Source organism: Euprymna scolopes, chromosome 18, assembly GCF_053919585.1.
Source record: "Euprymna scolopes isolate OS-2025 chromosome 18, ASM5391958v1, whole genome shotgun sequence".
NCBI classification, from domain to species: domain Eukaryota; kingdom Metazoa; phylum Mollusca; class Cephalopoda; order Sepiida; family Sepiolidae; genus Euprymna; species Euprymna scolopes.
The window spans coordinates 126745518-126767414 of NC_136499.1; positions in this window are offsets into that span (position 1 = coordinate 126745518).

Genomic DNA, 21897 nt, shown 5'->3' on the forward strand with positions numbered 1-21897 from the left:
AATAGAAAAATTCCCTGAATTTTAAAAATAAATACGCTGAAAATAATTGAAGAAAAATTTTTATTCATTGAAAAAATCTTGAGAAAAATCTTAGACATTTATTTACCGCTAAACACACGCGTGACCCGTTGGGTCACTGTCTATTCTGCTTTCATAAACTCTGACGTAACTTTTTAAAACATTTTTTGCATCATCATCATCATCATCATCATCATCATCATCATCATCATCATCATCATCATCATCATCCGGTTTCGGTATTTAAGGTGCTACAATCCAATCCATATGGTTAAAAGGTGACTCTAGCTCACTCCTGCGCATTCCAGTGACTTCAGCTTTCTCCTGCAGCTCCTTCAGCCGTTGATATCCCCTACCAACTCCAGTGCCTACTGACGTCCAGCTACCCATTCCATTACTTACTGACGCCTAGCTACAGGTTTTTTTTACCTCACAGACCCAAGAATCTCAACGCCGCAAGACGCCAGTTCTTGCTCCAGCTGATCCTAAATCCTTTGCCGTACATTTTACTTTTTTCGTGTTTAAAATGAAACATCCTTCTTTGCTATTGCTACCATGTTTTTGCTATGTGTCTACTTTATTAATTGAAGGTCGATTGGCACCTTCGTACGATATTTTGCCACTCTGCAACAATAGCAATCATACAGGAAGCAGTCAAGTCACTTTGTGGACACTCAAGACAGATCTTCCTTTGTTTGATGCCTGGATTATCCATGGATGTTAGGAAGTGGCAAACTGTAAAAACATCCAGACAAATGGACGTCGTTGAATGTTGTGTATCGTCAAAAAAGGAACATTTCTAGACAAACAGCAAATAAAGTAATAATGCTCATAAACTGCAAACCATGTGTGGTGTTCCAGATGTGAAAGAAAGAGAGAGAGAGAGAGAGAGAGAGAGAGAGAGGAAAAAGGAAGTTAATATTGTCATCTATGAGCTGAAACATGCAATGTAAATAAGGGATGATAATTGTATATGTCTGAAACTTGAGGGTGTTGTGTTGTGTTGTGTTGTTGACATGTACGTTTAGCTTGGCATCCGAGATGTAAAAGAGCAAGAGAGAAAGAGAGAGAGAGAGAGAAAGAGAGAGAGTAAAAAAGGAAAAAAGAAATCGATATCGCCACCTATGGGCAGAAGCAGGCTGGAAATAAGGAACGATTATGGTATACGTCTCAAACTTGTAAGTGTTGTGCATTGTGTCCGTGTGTGCACTGAATGCGAACTAGGCTGGCTAGCAGTTTGACTACATGTCTCTATAACCCCACCAATGCCAACCTTCTGATAGATTGCGGTTGAAGGGATTCTTTTCTCTTGTTTGCCAAAAACACTCACGGCGAATCAAAAGCATTTGAGGCCCATTTCTTATTGGTGGAGGGAAACAAACACCTAAAAGAAATACGCCTTATGCCAAAAGTCTAAGAAAAACATGATTTGATTATTTAATAAAATATTAGTGATGGGACGATTCAATATTTTCCCGATTTGGATACAATTACCGATTCCAATACAATTACTTCCTGGACCTTCCCAAACAACACAAACAGTAAGCAGCTATAGCGTTTTTGTAATCACCACCATATAGCGTTATAGTATATATGTTGTATAGGTTGTCCTCGACGGTCGTACATCTAAACAATACGATATAAATGCGGGAGTGCCTCAGGGGTCTATCCTGGGACCTCTGTTATTCCTAATATTCATAAATAACCTCCCTGACAAAATTTCCTGTGAGATGGGTATATATGCTGACAACACCACACTCTATAACAGACACGACAGGAAAACAAATGAACACATACCTAAAGAAATGGCAGAAACATTAGAGGATGACCTCCGATCTGTAGTGGAATGGGGGACAAAAATGGATGGCCACATTCAATGCTGCCAAAACTAAACTCGTTTCCTTCAATAATTACAAGAAACCTTCTCTACCACCAATAGCAATGGCCAATGACTCTTTATCTGAAAGTACATCCTTTAAACTCCTCGGCCTAACGCTCTCAGGAAACATGAGTTGGAACAATTACATCGAGAGTATCGCCAGGACCGCTGCGAAGAAGGTAGGTTCTCTCTACCGTTCTAGAAAGATACTAACGCCCGAAAGTATCCTATACCTCTATAAGGCCACCATTCGCCCATGTATGAAGTATTGTTGTCATATTTGGGCTGGTGCATATACCACTAGTCTCTCGCTCCTAGGCAAGGTTCAAAAGAGAGTCACCAATCTGATAGGCCCTGAACTGTCATCTAAACTTCAGCCCCTGTCCACTCGACGAAATGTTGCATCTTTCTGCCTTTTCTACGAGTACTTTAATGGTGAATGCTCTGACGAACTGCAAGCACTTGTGCCCCCTCGACATAAATACCCCCGACAAACCCGACAAGCAGCTAAATCCCACCCTTTCACAGTAGAGATCCCTAGATGTAAGAGAGCCTTCTGCTCTAGTAGTTTCTTCCCCAAAACCGCTAGACTTTGGAATTTCCTGCCGGATCACTGCTTCCCAAACTGTATTGACATGCAGAAGTTCAAGTGCAACTTGAACCGACATCTTGCTGCCCAACTCCCTACACAGTACCCCTGATGCTTATGTCCCTGATAGTAGCCCCCTACAACAAAGTGGTGATATGCCTTGTTTGGGGTGAAAATGTAATAAAAAAATAATATATATATATATATATATATATATATATATATATATATATATATATATATATATATATATATATATATATGTACTAGCAGAAGATCTGCCGTTACCCGGGATTGAATAAGTATCAACAAATATTCCACATCACTAAAGAAACAATAAGTCACTTTACTATCGACCAAGAACATTAAATCATGATATATATATATATATATATATATATATATATATATATATATATATATATATATATATATATATATATCATGATTTTCTTGGGGGTACAAAACTTTATTAAGGCAATCATGAAGGGAAGACGTATTCCTTCGGAATTCATTTTATATTGAAAAAAAAAAAGACCGAGGAGAAAAGGGAAAATGGATAGCGACTAAAAAATAAAAGTAGGGAAATAAAGGGGAAAATAAAAAATCAAAACGAGTCAATTGACATGTTTCGCCCTCAAAAAAGAGACGGGAGCAACAGCAATCTAAAATTCATCCCCATACGATTGCTCTTGCTCCCATCTTTTTTTTAGATTTCATCATTAAGGAAAACAAATTACTAAAAAATAAATCCTTCGATTCCAATTTTAATGAGTGAGGGCGAAACATGTCAATTGACTCGTTTTGATTTTTTATTTTCCCCTCTATTTCCCTACTTTTAGTTTTTAGTCGCTATCCATTTTCCTTTTCTCCTCGGTCTTTTTTTTTTATTTTTTAATATAAAATTAATTCCGAAGGAATACGTCTTCCCTTCATGATTGCCTTAATATATATATATATATATATATATATATATATATATATATATATATATATAGCTTCATGCATAAGAGTAAAAGAGAGATTTCAATTCCAAGAAGAGACTTATCTGGATAATGCCAAGCTCAACAATTATTATTGGAGCTTATAAAATAGGACAGCAAGAGTATGAAATGAAGTCACAAAACTATATATTGGTAGATATAGAATGGATCATTTATTGAATAATGGAATACAAGCAAAATTTGGGGGATAGAAGAGTCCTCTTTATGCCAGGGCATTTCGAATCCTAATGCTTCTCATCAGAAGAGTAGAGAAGGTGCTAGGTAGCATGGGGAAGATGCGGTGTCTAGCGTAGGGTTCATTACGGACAAAAAAGATTAAGAGAAATTATAGAAAGTTGCGGGGGAAGCTTTATTGAATTCTAAATAAATAAAGGAGAAGTTTGTTATATATAGTATGATATATAAAATTGTATATGGTCTTTAACATAGTGTTGGGTTTAAGGGGTATATGTTTTAGGGTTCAATTGGGGGTGTATTGTTGCTGTGTGGTAATTTATTTTAACGGTTTATGGGGTATCTATTATCTATGGAGTGGTATTTTTGACAGGTGCAACCTAAACGGCAAATGGCGGCTATAAAGTCGCTTATAATTGGGGGAGGGTTTATGCAAGGTTGCAATATTTTTAAGTTTCTTCTGTTATGATATAGGGAGCATGATTATAAGAGGGCGGTCGGAGGATCGGATGGCAATGTCTATCAGTGCGTTTAACTCGAAGCAAAAGGTTTAAGGATACATATAGCTGGCAAGATGGAAGAGTAAGGAGACATTTACTACTTATAAAAGTGGTAATAATAGCAATAATAGTAGGGTAATTATAATAACGAGAATTATAATAATAGTAATAATAATAAAAATAAAAATAAAAGTAAAAATGAAGATAAAAATAAGGATGAAAATAAAAATAAAAATAATATTACCAATAGCTGTGATAAAAGTGATGTCAATGTTAACGGTAATAACAATGAAAATGAAGATAATGGTAACGGTTATGGTAACAATGACGGGGATAGTAATGGGGATAATAATAACAGCAATTATAATGATGCTTATAATAATAATAATAATAATAATAATAATAATAATAATAATAATAATACCACTAGCTCTACTATCACCACCACTACCACTACTAATACTAATAATAATACTGTTAATAATAATTACTAGGGAATGCTTAAAAGAAAGGAATACAGGCAAGTGGGGGTAGAATAACAGGACATTGGGTTGAGGAGTGAGGGGAAAGTGGTCCCGTGAAAAAATAAAATAAAGTAAAATAAAAGAATATATATATATATATATATATATATATATATGTATATATATACACACATATATATACGCATATACATATATATATATATATATATATATATATATATATCCATATATACAAACACAGATACACAAAAAAAATACACACACATAAAAAAAACAATTGTGAGGGTATATTGAAAGTAGATGTAGAAATAGCCTGGAAAGTGTAAGAGTTCAGTGAGCAAAACAAACTAGGTATATATTAAAGAAGTCCTTCATTGGGAAAGATAGTTTCAACATTAAAACTTTAAATTTCTTAAAATCCGATTATAAAGGCCATCAAAATTTCTGTTTTTTTATGGAAAAAGCAAGGCCTAGAAAATTGAACACATACTTTCTCGTTTATGAACACGAGGGACAGGTCTATCCATTTGGCGTAGCTACTTATTGTAGTAGTTCTAATATCCAAAAGATGTTGCAAGAAGCATGGTTTACAGCTGTCCGTTAAAATTCCATATTTCTCCATTAAATTTTGGGTTAAATAGATGCGCTGGTTTGGTGAATTCTTTTTCCTCCTATTTTGAATCGCAAAACCAGTATTTGTTCAATCGAAGAATCTTGTGATGGAATTTACTTGAAGCTGGACTGGAGCTGCATTCAATCTAGCGAGATTATCAGTAGGAAGTGACGACTAGAAAGGAATTTGGTAGGAATTTAGAGATGGTACATGTGTTTGCTTGTGGGGAATTGGGATCGCACTTGGCTGGTAGTCGGAAGGGGTAGAATAGGGATGGGGATGTGTTTGTATGGGTGACAGGGGTGGGTTGGGCTGAACCGGGGAGGAGCTTATCTTATGTTATATTTTCAGTACATTTAAATGTTTTAATGTAAATACTACTGGGAAGAAGGGCTTAGTGTTAATCTAATAGTGGAGTCCAAATGTGCTGATTTTTTAATTATTTCTTATTGGGGGGAGGGGCTTGCCAGTGGGGGTTAGAGGTGGTGGTTAGATGGTTCTAAATTTAGGTTTTAGGTCTCCGGCCCTGGGAGGGGGTTTCTAAGCTATTTTTTCATTAGGCTTAGGTTTTAGATTGGGTAGGTTATATTCTGGTTGCATTGTGTGCTAATTGGTTGTTTGGTTCCAATTTAATCGGTGGTATTAAGTGTACGGTTCTATTGGGATAGGGTTTGTTAGATAAAGTTGTTTGAGGGCTTATGCTTAAAGTAGATATATTGTTAATTAGGTTTTGTCAAGATGCAGGCGATTCTAGGTCGATTATTTATTTAATAATATTATGTAATGGTTATGTGTTCAGAAGGTGTGCTAATATTTTATATTAAAAAGTTGAAGTTAATTATGGCGATTTCTGCAGGTAGAGAGTGCTTATGGGCGGTTGCAAAAAAAAAAAAATTGGTTTGGGGTGTTATCCGATAGTCTTTACTAGGGGAAACGATTAGTGAGGGATATTGTTACGTTTTATGCGCAGCAAAGAAGCGTAATAAACTAGTTCCTGTCTGGTGGTGCATTTTCAGTGGGGTTATTTGCATTTATGTACTTAAACTTTCTCTTGTGCCTACAACTGCAAATTATCTCTGGTTTTGAATTGAGGATGTTTAATTTATTAGGTGTCGTTATAATCTCGGTCGCCTCTGCGTTACATAGAAGGCAGTATTTAGAGCCTGGGCTGTATGATTTGGATTTTCTTAGTATTTTCCATTTTAATGTAAAGTCTGTTTTTGTTTTGTTTTAAATTTCTCACTAGGTTAGATAGGGTAGTTTTTGTTTTAGGGTTCTCTTTAAAGAATGATGGTAAATGGCTTACAATTCTGTCCTTTATCGGGAAGGAGGATAATCCTATGTAGGTATGCATTATAGGGCTTGTGTGCAGTGTATCTTTTTCATTTCGATACTTTTTTGTGACGAAGAGCAAAAGTCCGCTTGAAATATAAAAAAATAACAATAAAACATTAAATACAAAAAGTAACATCGTTTTTCATGCTTCAAAAAACCCTCATAATCTTTAAATCAATATCGTAGAAGCATACATGGACTTTTAACATACATATATATATATATATATATATGAGCAAACAGTTTAAAAAAAAACATGTTAAAAAACACTTTGAAATGAGTTTAAAAAAATATTTAATCTGAAAAGGAAACACTAGATAAGTGGATAGTCATTAATTCGCGGAGTTTCTCATCAGAGGGTAGGAATTAGCAAAATGCAGGATCGGATTTTGCATGCAAAAGTATTTGATGAAACAACAAAAGTCAAAGATTTTACTTGAAAACAAAAAAAGTGAAGCAGAGGGAATATGGTGAAGAAAAAGCTGATTACACATGAATGGATAGTCTGGTGGAAGATAAATAATCCAGTGACGGCAAAATCCAAATATATATATATATATATATATATATATATATATATATATATATATATATATATATATATATATATATATATGTGTGTGTGTGTGTGTGTGTGTGTGTGTGTGTGTGTGTGTGAGGGAGGTTCATTAACCAATTAATTAATTAATACTTTGTGTTGCATGAGGAGAAATGATCTGAGAATGATACGGTCAATGTGTAATGGGAGTCTGAAAGACAGGCTTAGTTCTGAGTATTAGGGAAATGTGTGCAGCACAGGAGACTTAGATGGTATGGTGACATTGAAAAAAAGAATGAGAGTTTCGGGGTCAGCAGAGGTAGAATAGTTGAGGTAGCATGTTTAGTTCAAAGGAGAAGTCCAATTAAAACATGAAAAGAACTTATAAAAATGGAGTTGAGCAATATAAAAAGACCTGGCCAGAGATAGAATTGTTTGAAAGTCAATGCATGTTAGATGATAACGATGGCAATAATGTTGCTGCTGCTGCTGCTGCTGCTGCTGCTGCTGATGATGATGATGATGATGATGATGATGATGATGATGATGATGATGATGATGATGATGATGACGATTAGATGATGATGATGATGTGAGGAAGGTCTTCTGCTAGTATATATATATATATATATATATAGATAGATAGATCCCATGGGATTTTCCATAACCACAACAAAGGTAGTGGTTTCTCGCATGCCTTTCTAGCTAGGGATTTCCCCTTCCTTCCTTTTCTTCAAAAAATGCTCCATTGCGTGCTTATTCATAAAGTCTGAAGAAATGCTGGTTTTGAAAATTTTCAAACGACATAATGCTTGAAATTGTCGAACTGGACATGGAAACAATTGTAACGTAAATTGAAATACACTTTTTGTTGCCATAAACACCTTGTTTTGAAGTCTTGTTTTTGATTAATTATAAAATTTGATAATTTTGTAGCTTACTCTTTAAGTCAACCATTTTTGGCTTAAAACTCATTGGTATATGAAAATTTACTACTGAATTTCACGAACTCAGTATAATTACATATAAGTCTCTCTCTCTCTCTCTCTCTCTCTCTATATATATATATATATATATATATATATATATATATATATATATATATATATATATTAAATAAGATACATATTATATACGTTTGAAGCCAAAACAATGCATTGTTACAAAATAGATATTTATTTTGTTTGAAATTTATGTTAAAATTCATAAATATATTTTGAAGGAAACCTTCATCTTCAGTACGGCTTTTTTTGCCATGTTGTTGTTGGAGCAGAGAATTAGCCGTTTGTTGTTTCTGCGGTAGTTTTTTAAGTTTCGAAACAGTGCGTTTGGTCACGCGAGTTTCACGTTAAGATTTTGTTGAAACAAAATCTTAACATATATATATATACATATATATATATATATATATATATATATATGTTAAGATTTATATATATATATATATATATATGTAATGATGATAATGATAGTAATAGTGATGAGAATGAAGATGACAGTAACAATGATTAAAACGATGATGATGGTGATGATGATATTGATGAAGTGACTAACAATAATGCAGCTGATGATGATGATGATGATGATGATGATGATGATGATGATGATGATGACGATGACGATGACGTTGCCAGTGATTTATTTCTAAGTATATGCATCGAAGAATCTGAGCTCCACATGGCAACCAGCAGCATCTCAAGAGAGTTTGAATCGATAAATTGTTTCGTGGAATATATTTTTACAGCTGAAATCTGATTTACAGCTCACGAACAATTTTGTCGACTTTTTGACTTTTCGTCTTCGATTTGCGTGTTTATTCAACATCGGAATTGATCATGGCGCTATGAACTCATTTTCTCCATGAAACTCTATCAGTTACATTCGTTTCGATGTGCATTGCTGGAGATCATATTTTAATCAATTAATTAAAGATTAAAATATTTTAATCTATTATTAATTGATTAAATTATTTTAATCGAATATTGGTTTAACAGTTTATTTAATTAATTAGTAATTGATTAAACTATTTGAATTAATTATGAATTGATTAAGATATTTTAATTTATTATTAGTTAACTAAAATATTTTAATCTGTTATTGTTATTACCATTATTGATTAAATTATTTTAATCAAATATTGGTTTAACAATTTATTTAAGCAATTATTAATTGATTAAAATATTTTAATCATTTATTAATTAATGAAATCATTTTAATCGAATATTGATTGATCAATTTATTTAATCAATTATTAATTGATTAAAATATTTGAATTAATTACTGATTTATTAAAATATTTGAATTAATTATTAATTTATTAAGATATTTTAATTCATCATTAATTAACTGAAATATTTTAATCGATTATTAATAGAGTAATTTATTTTAATCAATTAATAATTGATTAAATATTTGAACCTATTGTTAATTTATTAAATTATTTTATCAATAAATTAAATTTTTTTACTCATTTATCAGATTATTTTAACTAAATATTATTACTGGAAAATTTGGCCCGTTAAAAACGGGCAAAAGTTATAGCCCGTTGAACATGGTTAAAGCTGTGCTCATTTTTGCATTATATATTAATTCCTAGTAATTCTTAACTTTGCATCAAAAAAGATACCATAATACTTAATTTACTGTACCTTATCATAAGAAAGGTTCTTACAAAATTTCAGATTGGTCTAGTAGTTTACGAGAAAATGTGGAATGGACAGATAAACATACAGAGAGTCAGACAGAATTAGAGAAGTATAATATAGATCATTTTACTAATTTATTGGTTGAATACATTATTTAAACCAATTATTAATAGATTAAAATATTTGAAGTAATTTTTAATTATAATATTAAAAGAAATTAAAAACTAAATTAAAGGATTGACAAGATCAATAAGACAAAGCAATCGATTTTCTTTACTTACACATACGCATGTAAAGTTTTTCAATATATTTCAGTGAGAGATGAGATATAGGCGGCCATTTGCATTTTTCAACAATTTGATTAGCTAATAGACATAAGATATTTAGTCAACAAAAATTATGACATAATTCGGAAATTTTATCTTGGAATATGTTAGGCCAGTTATAATAACTCTCTGGCTTAACGATCGTAGGCGTCATGAATTGGAACAAATATATAGATGACATTGCCAAGGCTGCTGCAAAAATTGTGGGCTTCTACTGTGCTAGAAAATTACTCACACCAGAGAGTATCCTGTATCTTTACAAAGCCACAATTTGTACAATACTCCATGTACAGTATTGTTGCCACATCTGGGTTGGTGCATCTACTACTAGTTTCGCATTCTTAGACAGGGTAAAAAAAAAACAAAAACAGTCTCAAATCTAATACATCTCAAACTAGCTCCAACCTCTCCCCTATCACGAAAATGTCACATCTCTATGACTGTTTTACAAGTAATAAAATTAAATGTGCTCTAACGAATGCATAGCACTTGTGCTCCCTTGATGTATATATCCCTGACAAGCAGCAAATTCCCACCCTTCACTGTTGAAGCCCCTAGATCCTGGAAAGCCTTCTACTCTAATAATTTATTTCCTCGGACTGCTGAACTTTAAAATTCACTTCCTGTTTCCTGCTTCCCTGACTATACTAATCTAAAAAAGTTTAAATGTAAACAGACATCTTGCTGCTCAACTTCCCACAATCTCCTGTTAGACACGATACCAAATAGTAGCCCCTTAAGTTCCAAGTGGCAATATGCCTTGTTTGGGGTTAAAATGAGTAATATATATATATATATATATATATATATATATATATATATATATATATATATATATATATATATATATATATGTATATATACATGCTTACTAATTATATATATATATATATATATATATCATTAGTAAGCATATATATATATATATATATATATATATATATGTATATATATATGTATATATATGTATATATATATATAAAAATAAAGATAAAAATACTAGCGGAGGTTTACGTTATGTTTTGAGAAAAATAGAAAAACCGAACGAAATTATTAAAATAATCAACGTTTCGTCCTTATTTCAGAGGACATATTCAGGATATTTGAAGTAAAAATGCAAGAAAAGAAAAAGTCATCGATCATACGAAAAAAAGAAAAAGTTTTTGAATCCTATCCATGTCGGGAAGGACAAACATATGTGTGCGTATCATGTTTGTCCTTCCCGACATGGATAGGATTCAAAAAATTTTTCTTTTTTTGCATTTTTACTTCAATATCCTGAAGATGTCCTCTGAAATAAGGACGAAACGTTGATTATTTTAATAATTTCATTCGGTTTTTCTGTTTTTCTCAAAACACACACACACACACACACACACACACACACACATATATATATATATATATGCTTACTAACGATATATATATATATATATGCTTACTAATGATATATATATATATATATATATATATATATATATATATATGCTTACTAATGATATATATATATATATATATATATATATATATATATATATATATATATATATATATATATATATATATAGTGGGATGCCTGCATTGTCTGATCGTAGAATATGTTTAAATATGATATTTTAATTTATTATTATAGAGCTAATTCTCTATTGATTATTATATTGTACCGAATATATAGTTGTGATTTCAAAAGTAAAAATGTATGACTTGTGTGCCACCAGCTAGAATTGAACCCAAAACATATAACACTGCAACCTTAGTTATTACCATTTGAGGTATCGTGAGTTGGATATGAAATAGCTAAAAATGAACTAACGTTAAAATATAAATGTATATCTATATTTGTGCTTGTATACAAAGGAACTTAAAGTCGACTTACGCCCGTCAAGTTCCAATTTCTTTCAATTATGATCCCTTAGCAACTATTTTTACCAGCTAAAGACCCATAAAAATACAGTCTACGAAAAAAGCAAACATCTGACCCACCTTGCGACTTCACATCTCAAAGGAGATGCAGTTTGAAGAAATGAGGACAGACAGACAGACATAGTGAGTTTTATATATAAGATTAGTGATGAAATAGATTAAATTCTTTTTTTTTTTCAAATAACAAAAATTGATATTACATAAACGACTGGCTAGTTGAAATCAAATATCGACTTGTCAGATCCATTGCTATTTAGGTTTAACAAAGCAATTCCAACTGACTTAATTTTATAGAGTAGATTCAAGATTGAATGAGAAGATCAATAAGATGAATAGGCAAAAGTAATCGATGTTGTTCGAGTTTATATATACAAAGTCACAGATGGGTTTCTCGTTTAATGCTGTATTGTCATAAAGATGATAGAGATGTGTATGCAAACGTGTAGTGTAGTTAACACAGAAAAAAGGGAAGGGGGGGACGAAATATGCAGTAAAAGTAGCCCGATCTCTGTAATCTAATTTTTTTCCTAATACTAAAATAAATAAATAAATAAGAACTCAGATCAAACTTGGGTATTTCTACTATTATACAGGATTAAGAGTAGCCCGGTCTCTCTCTCATCTTTCTCTTAGTGACCAACTGACACCACAAGACAAAATGCAATTCTTTTTCCAACAAGATGGCGCTGCATGCCACACATCTCACAGATCACTGACACGAGTTCATGACATGTTTACGGAAGAGAGAACAATAAGCAAAGGGTTATGGCCACCACGTTCCCCGGACTGGTCATCATGTGATTTTTATCTTTGAGGAACTTTAAAACAAAAAGTTTATGCAAATAATCCTCACGATCTAGACCAACTAAAGGAGAACATTACCAACGCTATCAGGAGAATCACCAGAGAAAGTCTACAGGTAGTATCTGCAAACGTTGTTAAACGTACCCAGAAATACATAAATGTCAATGGGGAGAACTTCCAGCATCTTTTATTTAGGTATTTTAAACTTTAGGAGAACTCACCTACACAGTCAGACGTAGAGATAAAAAAAAATATGGCCGACATGTTGCTATTGTGAAATTTCGAAATTCGGAAGTAATTTTGAAAAATTTAAAATACCAACCAGAAAAATAATTTCTGGTTTGAATTAATTTTTTCTTGGTCGTAATGTGCTATTTGGGATAGTGTCGGACAGGAGATTGTGGGGAGCTGAGCAACAAGATGAGGATTTCCGGAAGCGAAAGACCTCAACAATAAAGGTGTGGAATTTTGCTGCTTTTGAATGTTAATCCTGTCTAATACGTTTTCTGGGCTACTTTTAAGTGGGCCACTCTGTACAACAACCAAACGAAAGAAAATGTTATTTTTCTGTCGACTTGAATAGTTTTAAACTGTTTGTCCATTTAGTTATAATTCATCATCAGTGATTGCTCGATAATAACCGGTGGTGTTCCCTGGGGTCTGAATGACAATGAGCCGCCCCAGATTTTCACTACTCTCCAGCTATTTCGATAATCATTGCAAAATGACTTTGTGTTATTGCAACAGCTGCTTACCTTTGATTTCTTGATGGCAACGACCGTTGGTTTTCTCTGGGGTTTGGATGGTAATAACGCAAGAGAGTTGTATGCTCAGTCTGTCAAGTCCAAAGTAGCTGAGCAGCGGCTTGGTTCCCTCCAGTTTTGGCAAACAGAATCCTGAACAGAAACGTGTGCTCTATCCCAACTATCTTCAATGGACCTGAGGTTATCTCGTCAGCATCAGACAAAGCCAAACTCTATGCCAAGAACTTTGCAGCTAATTCTACCCTTTGCGACCAAGGCTGCCAACCCCCAATATTTCCTCCTGTATTATAAAATACACTATGTGATATACAAATATCTGTATGTGATGTTGTCAAGCTAATCAAAAACCTTGATTCCAGTAAAGCAACTGGCCCTGACGGTATTCCAATCATAGTACTCAAAAAACTTCAATCAGAACTAGCGCTCATTCTTACAAAACTGTTTAGACGTTATCTTAAGGATAATAGTTTCCCATCTCCCTGGAAAATCTCATCAGTATGCCTTGTATTTAAGAATTCAGGTGATCGCTCATCTCCCTCTCAGTACAGCCCAATAAGTCTTGTGTTCGTCATGAGTAAGTTGCTGGAATCTGTGTTAAATACAGAAGTAATCAACCATCTCAACAAAAATAACGTTCTTAGTGACACTCAATATGGTTTCCGTTCTGTTGGATCTACAGCAGATGTGCTTACAGTTATATCTTATATGATTAGTGAATCTATCGATGGAGGCAACCTTTCTAGGGCAATTGCTTTTGACATATCAAAGGCTTTTAATAAAGTATGGCATAAAGGTTTACTTCACAAGATCTCCAGCTATGGTATAGCTGGAAATGTCTTCTTAGTTATTAAATCATTTCTCTCTGATAGGTTCATAAGAGTAGTAGTTGATGGGCAAAAATCAGAAGCTCACAGTATTAATGCTGGAGTTCCTAAGGGGTCCATCCTGGGCCCAACTATTTCCTGATCTACATTAATGATCTTCCAAATCATATCCTTACATCATTCATAGACATATATGCTGACGACACTACCATGTATGGTAGCACATCTAAGACCATAAACGACCAAGTTCTCTCGATTCTCTCTCCTCTGAGGTAATACTGTTGCTACTAGGATTATACTGTTGCCACACAAAATAGGATGGAAAACCTTGGTAAAATGGGGAAAGGAGTGGCTGGTTACTTTTAATGCATCTAAAACTAAGCTTCTATGCTTATATCATCAATGTTCTGATCCCCATCTGGCATCAATTGAAATGAGTGGCTCTCGTCTTGGGGAGGCCTCATGTTTTGACAAGCTTCTGAGCTTGACCTTTACTCCTGATCTTAAATGGAACATGTACATCAAATCTGTTGCCAAAACTGCTGGAAAAATGGTGGGATCTTTCTATCGATCCAGTAGATATCTCACTGCTGATGCAATTCTCTATCTATATAAGAGCCAGGTATGGCCAAGGATGGAGTACTGTTGCCACATTTGGGCAGGAGCTGCTAGAAAGGACTTGTCCTGCCTTGATAGAGTTCAAAATAGACTTCGTAGTCTCGTAGGAGATGTCCTTTTCTCTTCCCCGCAACCTCTATCTCACAGAAGAGATGTTGCGAGTTTGTCTCTGCTTTATCGTTATTTTAATGGAAAGTGTTCGACTGAGCTTCAATCTATGGTCCCCCCTCGCCAAACTTTCACAAGAAACACTAGACTAGCTGAAAACATTATCAATAATTTTCCCCACTCTTTATCTGTGCCTAAACCTAAACATAGATTCCATGAACAAAGCTTCTTTCTTAGAACTGCACGCCTGTGGAATTATCTTCCGTTTTCCTACTTTTCAGCTGACTACAATCTGATTGTTTTCAAGTCCAACGTAAACAAGTTTTTGATGAGCCGTTCCACTTAAGTTAACAAATTTACCGAATTTCCATTACTGACAATTACTATATTGTCCAATTGACTACTGTACCTTCTTAACCCTTATCCTCGAGTGGTCTCTGGCCTTGATAAGTGGTTATGCCTATGTAAAAAAAAAAAAAAATCCCAGTACCCTCTGCATTCTTCCAATGGAGATCTGGCTAATGCTCTCCCCCCCACGGTTTACCATCATATTTTGTGTGGCAACAGTATTAGTACTAGTAATATTAGTGTAGTAGTAGTAGTAGTAGTAGTAGTAGTGGTGTACTGGTAATAATGTAGTATTTGTAATAATAGTAGTAAAAGTAGTATTAATAGTAATAGTAGTAATAGTGTAATAGCAATAGCAATGTAGTAGTTGTAATAGTAGTAATAATAGTGTGTAGTAATAATAGTAGTAGCTATAGTATTAATAAGAGTAGTGCAGTAGTCGTAATAGTAGTAGTAATATTAGTAATATAGTAGTTTTAATGTAGTATTAGTAATAATAAAGTAGTATGTGTAGTAGTAGTGTAGAAATAAAGTAGTAGTAGCAGTAGTAGTAGTCCTAGTAATGTAATAATAATTAATGTAGTAGTTGCTATAGTAGTGTTATAGTAGTAGTAGTAGTAGTTATACTGTTTTTAAAACTTCTAAAATCACTATTATATATTGGGCACAATATAATAATCAATAGAGAATCGGCTCTTACGAAATCTGCATAAATTAAAACATTATATTTAAGAATATCTTATGACTAGGCAACTCCGGGCGGCCTGCTAGTGTTATACCAAAGCTGAATTAATTAACATTTGTTTCCCTAACCCTAAATCTTTTTTTCCTATATATTTTACTCACACAAAACTGACTGTAAAGTTTCATTTTTCTGCTGCAGATATTGATAGTGTGAGTCTCTAAGAAAGCAACCCCCCTGTCATGGACATGCGTCAGAAGCAGAGATGCGCCATTGACATCCTCTATGCAGAAAAAAATGAACCGATCAACATTTACAAAGCCCATGCAGTTTATGTCAGCACAGTTAAGAGATGGATTCATTGATTTCAGCATTGCGGCAGAGATGTGAGTGTCAAAGCCCGCGTCGGACTTTTACGACCAAGACATCAAAAGAGGCTAGCAAAAGTGCTTTGAGAATGGTGGTGATTATGTAGGAAATCATATTCTGGAGCCCGTTTTAACGGTACCACTCCCGTCTTTGTATCTCTTCAACTTTGTGAGTTAAAAAAATAAGAAGCTTTACTTTTTTGGAATGTCCCTCGTACATAATGCAAATTGAAATCAGCTTTTGAAAAATTATAACATTCTTTCAAACTTTATTAGAAAATCCGATGTAAATACACATTCTGGGATTCAGCCTTCACTGTCAATGTAGCTATGCTTCTAGCGTGTTTATCTAGTGACAAAATATTCCTACCTACAGGTCCACCCTTTCAGGTTATTGCCGTCCATCTTTCAGGTAGAATAAGTTTATTGTTTACTGCCTGATGTGCTTTTACTGGGGAATGCTGACAGGACTGTCTAGGTAATTCTTAATAGGTCCAAGTGCTTCTCTTTCAGGGGCAATGGCTCGACTCTCTCAATCTTCCAACCTTGTGTCACAACTTTCCTTCGGTGGGAAGGAAGTAAATAGCACTTTTTTTCAGATAAGGATAAAGTTCGTATGTGGTTTTGAATCAATTAACGATTGTTTTATTCCTGGGGAGTCGTATTTCTGTGTCAATCGATCGTGTTTTGTTTCTTCCGGCCAGGTGTATGTCTGCGTCAAGTGCGTTTTATTCCTGTTCGATATTCAACACTGTTAACTCTATTGCAAGATTGCAGTTGTTTTTTTTTTTTGCTGTTTTTTTTGTTTCTTTCTTTTTTCAAATCGTTGTTGACAAAACTCATTATTATCGATCCTCTTCTTTTTATTGTTTGGTCCACTTTCTTTCATGTTTAATGAAATCAATTCTGGTTTGAAAGTGTCTTCAACATATGCTGCGAGAAATTTCGCGTGGAAAGAGGAGGAGGAGGATCGTTGTCACATATGTTTCCTGGCCCAGGGTTTTGTGAATGAAAGAGAGAAAACTTGGTTTAAGAACAAAGCATATTTATAAATTAACAATTTTAAAGTGGCGTTAGAATTAGATATTTCGAATTGTTCGTTTAGAAAAGTTCTGAATTCTCGTGTTAATCGTTCGCACTGTAAGAGAAAATCCGAGTGTTAGGAGTGTGTGTGTGTGTGTGTGTGTGTGTGTGTGTGTGTGTGTGTGTGTGTGTGTGTGTGTGTGCGTGCGCGTGCGCGCGTGTGTGTGCGTGTGCGTGTGTGTGTGTGTGTGTGTGTTCGTTCGTTTTTCTCCCCCATGTGGACAAAGTAGGACAGAAGGTCGGTTTTTAGTGTGGGGTAATTCATTGCATCGTCGATTTTTACCTTTGCCTCCATTTTCTTTCTTAGATATTTTGCTCACTTTTCTTGTTACGGTTTTTTCTATTCTTCTTGTGTTGATTCCATTTTTTTCTTTCTTAACTATTCTTTCTATGTGTCATTGTTTCTAATTACTCTGTTTCCTCCTCGTTTTTCTTCTTCTTCTTCTTCTTCTTCTTCTTCTTCTTCGTATTTTACTTGGAAGGTCACCACTTATCAAGACCTGGAGGCCACCCTAGGATAAGTGTTAAGTGTTGTGGAGATGTTGAGACATGATCAGTTATGGTGGAACTTGGGTAGGATTGATTATCAAAATGGGCGGCTCAATAGGAATTTATTCATATTAGACTTAAAGACAACTGTGTTATAGTCAACCAGGAAGCAGACATACGGTATTGCATTCCACAGACGGATAGTTCCAGGAAAGAAGTGAAACTCTGCTCATGGAATTTTCGTTTAGTTTTAGGCACAGACAGTGACGGGAAGTTTTATTTTATCAAAAAAAAAAAAAAATGCAGAATTTGAACCAGACGTAACTAACCATCCGTTCGGCTTTGCTCGGGCCATGGTTTGACTGTAATCTGACATAAGACGCCGATCAATGTGCAGCAAAGGAGCAGACGATATTTGAGGAAAATATTGAAAAAAAAAAAAAAAAAAAAAAAAAAAAATCAGCCAGGAGCTTCTCGATAGTTATCTTTTCGAGTTTATGTAGTAATGATCCTTTGGTCTTCATCTCAAACGATATATCGGAAAGTTACTCGGTTCGCGAAGTTCCTTCCACATCCGCTGTTTCTTCTCAATCCACGTTAACATCATCTGATGCGACCGTAGAAAAGTTTATCTAATCATAAGGAAATATCCCTGTTGGAGTAATGTAATTTAATTTTTAAAAATCTGTTGCCCTACATAAAAAAATGTTCATAAAAAAATAACAAAAAAAAAAGTTTACTTTATATTAGTAACAAAAAAAAGAAAAAATAATAATACATGAAAAACACATTTAAAAAGTGTTGATTTTTTATTATTTTTTTTTAATTCAATTTTCACCCCAAACAAGGTACAGTGCCACTTTGAAGTAGAGGGCTACTATCGGGGATATAAGTTGCAGGGGTATTATGAAGAGAGATGAGTGCAAGATGTCTGTTCACATTACACTTGAACTTCTGCATATCAGTACAGTTGGGAAAGCAGAATCCTGGAAGGGAGTTCAAAAGTCTAGCAGCTCTGGAGAAGAAACTATTGGAGTGGAAGGCTTTCTTACACCTAGGGATCTCTACTGTGTAGGTGTGGGATTTAGCTGCTTGTCGGAGGTATTTACATCGGGGGGGTACAAGTGCTTGTAGTTTGTCAGAGCATTCACCATTAAAGTACTTGTAGAACAGGTAGAGGGATGCAGCATTTCGTCGATGGGACAGAGGCTGAAGCCTAGATGACAGTTTAAAGGAAGTACTTTCGGGTAATGTATTCTTGGCCATTGCTATTGTTGGTAGAAAAGGTCTCTTGTAATTATTGAAGGAAACAAGTTTAGTCTTGGCAGCATTGAATGTGACCATCCATTTTTGTCCCCATTCTACTACAGATTGGAGGTCATCCTCTAGTGTTTCTGCCATTTCCCTAGATATGTGTTTGTTTGTTTTCCCCTCATGCCTGTTATAGAGCTTGGTGTCATCAGCAAATATACCCATCTCAAAGACAATTTTATCAGGGAGGTCATTTATGAATATCAGGAATAATAAAGTTCCAAGGATAGACTCCTGAAGTACTCCCGCATTTATATCATATTGTTTAGGTGTACGACCGTTGAGGACAACTTGGATTTTTCTCTTACTTAAGAAGGATTTAATTATATTGTGTATTCTTCCAGTGATATCATATGATCTAATTTTCCTTAGAAGAGCATCATACGGTACCCTTTCAAAAACCTTCGATATATTAAGGGCTACCGCTGTACCTCCACTGTTTTATCCTGTAAACGGTATATACGTTCAGAGATTACAGTTAGGATATCTACTGTGGATTGGGTTTGCCTAAATCCATCTTGTTTGTCAGTCAGGAGTTTAGCAGCTGTAAGGTGATGGACTAGAGCTTGATTAATTAAGGACTCAAATATTTTGGCGAAAAGCGGGAGAAGGCTAATGAAGCAATAATTTAATGGGTCAGTTCTTTCGCCAGAATTCTTGAAAACTGGTACCACAGAAGCGGTTTTTCAGCAGTCGGGAAAGCAAGATTTGTTAAGGCATTTATTGTAAAGATTGGAGAGAACTGGAGCAACCTCAGCAGAGCATTTTTTTAATAGCACAGCCGGGATGAGATTGGGTCCACGTGTTTTTGAGGTGTCTAGAATTTGTATGATACCATGTTCCTGATAAGGGGTGGTGTTCATATCATCTAGTGTGGCGCCTGTCCCAAAGAAAAGTCAGGGAGGGAATGGTGTGCCAAGTTCAATGTGGAGTGAGGCAAACCGACTGGCAAGCAGGTTAGCCTTCTCGGTTGCCGTGCAAGCAACCTCATGATTGTTTGATAGTGGGGGAATAGTTAACTGCACTTTGTTCATGGAAAGTGTTCGACTGAGCTTCAATCTATGCCCCCCCTCGCCAAACTTTCACAAGAAACACTAGACTAGCTGTAAACACTATCAATAATTTCCCCCACTCTTTATCTGTACCTAAACCTAAACGTAGATTCCATGAGCAAAGCTTCTTTCTTAGAACTGCACGACTATGGAATTGTCTTCCGTTTTCCTGCTTTCCAGCTGACTACAATATGGTTGTCTTCAAGTCCAACGTGAGCAAGTTTCTGATGAGCTGTTTCACTTAAGTTAACAAAATTACCGAACTTCCATTACTATCGATTACTATATTGTCCTTTTGACTGCTGTACACTCTTTAACCCTTATCCTTGAGTGGCCTATCGGCCTTGATAAGTGGTGACGCCTATGTAAAAAAAAAAGAAGAAAAAGAAATATGATAAAAAAAATTGGTTTTCTTATTGTTGTGGTGGCAACCACTTATTTGCATATGCGAATAACATAACACTATAAATGGCAAGCCTAGGTTGGCCTTCGTGTGTCTTACTCAAATGCCACCGGAAGTGACGCCGAAGAGCGTACATGTCCTCCCACCAAGACTCTCTGACTCGACACCGTCATTTGTACATATTGTAAATATACCTTTTCTTTAATACACTTATTATTGCGTTATCTTGTTGTTTGCGTCTTCATTGTATTTCCTTACTAATGACTGTTCAACCTTGCAACCACAACACTTATTAATTTTGTTCAATTTTGTTTACCCCCCCCCCAAAAAAAAACGGTTGGAAAGAAAATACAACTTGTTTATTTTTTTTTCACGTAATAAATTTGTCATTATCCCTGAGTGGCTTCCGGGCCTTGATAAAAAAAAATAAATAAATAAATAAAATAAAACATAAACTGTTATGTCACTCTCCCACGACTGCTTCAGATCGGGCGTACCACTTCGACTTTGACACAGCATCAAATAATAAAACAAAGAACACCCCCTCCCGTCCCCCTATTCCCGCCGCATTAAATTACGGCTACCGAGATATAGAAGGTGGTCGTGACTAAACTCACTTCTTTTTGCCTGAATGGTTGCAAATCTAGCAGAAAGCCTTCCTAGAATGCAGCGACAACGGGACGTTTTTCCTTTCGCATTTATGGAAATATGTAGTAAGATTAGAGCGAGCGCTAAAAGGCGAATGGCTCTAATAGCTCACACTCTGTTTTACTCCGATTCGTTTGGATTCCCTTTCCTCTTCACTTCCCAAACAAGTAAGTTTTCACAGGAACTAAATATATTTTCTACCAATAAAAATCGATTCAAGCATCAAAAGTAACAAGTATACGTGAAAATAATAAACCAAACGTTGAAACAAGTAACGAAGTGAGACAAATACTCACATACGTATATTCACACTATGAACATATTGGCCTACACAATTCTAAAGCTTGTGACTATTAACTCAACAAT